Source organism: Cynara cardunculus, unplaced genomic scaffold (genome assembly GCF_001531365.2).
Source record: "Cynara cardunculus var. scolymus isolate 2C unplaced genomic scaffold, CcrdV1 Un_Scaffold_2810, whole genome shotgun sequence".
Lineage (NCBI taxonomy): Eukaryota > Viridiplantae > Streptophyta > Magnoliopsida > Asterales > Asteraceae > Cynara > Cynara cardunculus.
Genome location: NW_020201229.1, coordinates 228 through 1,578, shown reverse-complemented (window position 1 = coordinate 1,578; position 1,351 = coordinate 228).

The following is a 1,351-nucleotide window of genomic DNA, read 5'->3' as shown; positions in this document are numbered from 1 at the left end:
CAGAGGCTCTGTTACCCTTAGGCCTCTGAGAGAACTCATTTCTATAGTTTTCTTTTATTGATATGGTGCACGTGGTTCTGTGGATAAGGGTTAAAGTTGACCACACGCGTGTCAGAAATGGGGGCGCACGTCATCAATCGTGCGTCTTCCCAACACCGCGTGTCATATTTTTGATTCATCTCTCCCAATAGCCACTCATCACGCTATATCGCCTAATAGACGGTTCCCATTCAAAATCCCTCACTATAAATACCCTTCCCCTCAAAACGTAAACCTCTTCATTACTCCTTATACTCCGACGAACCTCAAGCTTTTCGGCTAAACCTGCAACAATGTCTTCAAGCTCATCCGCCTCYGCTCAATCCGAAAACAACTCAAGCGACAACGAAGTAAATCAATCACGGGCACTAACTTCTCATGCCCTTTCGTTCTTCCAAAATCGATATGAGAGAGTTGTACTTGTAAAGAAACCTAACAACTACTATTTCGCTCCCTCACCAACTGGCTTCCCTGAATACACATATCCTCTTCTCGAAATCCTTCACAATCATCCTATATATTACGCTTGCACAGCAACTAAACCTACCCCAGAAACCTATATTACCCAATTTTTGCTCAGTTCATACATTTGTACCCTGGAGAATTCTGGATTAAGCATAGTAGGTTACGCTTCACACCCTACTGTCAAATCTCTTGTTCCAATGGAAATGAATGTAAATACCCTGCGCACAGCCCTGCATCTACCCTTCTTGGAAGATCTTAATTTGGATACCTTCGCTTCATCTCCTACAGACGCAGAATTGATCGAGTTCCTTGAATTTCACTCCTACACAGCAAAGACAAAAATCGTAAAAAGAACTGAATTCAAAAGGAAGGGCCTTCCCCCTATGTGGAACACTCTGTTCTTAATAATTAATTTTTGTTTAACAGGGAAGGTCGGCAGCCACGACCAAGCTTCACATGCCATGCTTTCCATCGTTTATGGAATCTACTTCAATCTACCCTTTGATTACGTGCAACTCATCTTTGATGATATGGTGAGCTTAATTAAAAAGAAGTGTGCTACTCAAAGGGGTGAGAAATCAAAGGTGAAGGCATAGAAGAAAGCCAAAGAAGACCTCAATCACCCAAACTTAATCCTACAGAGGTTCTTTGGCTTGGTCTTTGGAGATGTGATAGCAGAGAAGCTGCCCTTTGCAGAGCCAAATGTAAGGCTATACCCAATGAAGGAGTTCCACCCTACAGAGCATGAGCTAGGGTACAGAAGGCCAAGGCCACTATCAAAAGCCATGCTCAAATGCCTTAGCAGAGGAGATAGGAAAGCATATAGACGTGGATACAGGAGGCCAGA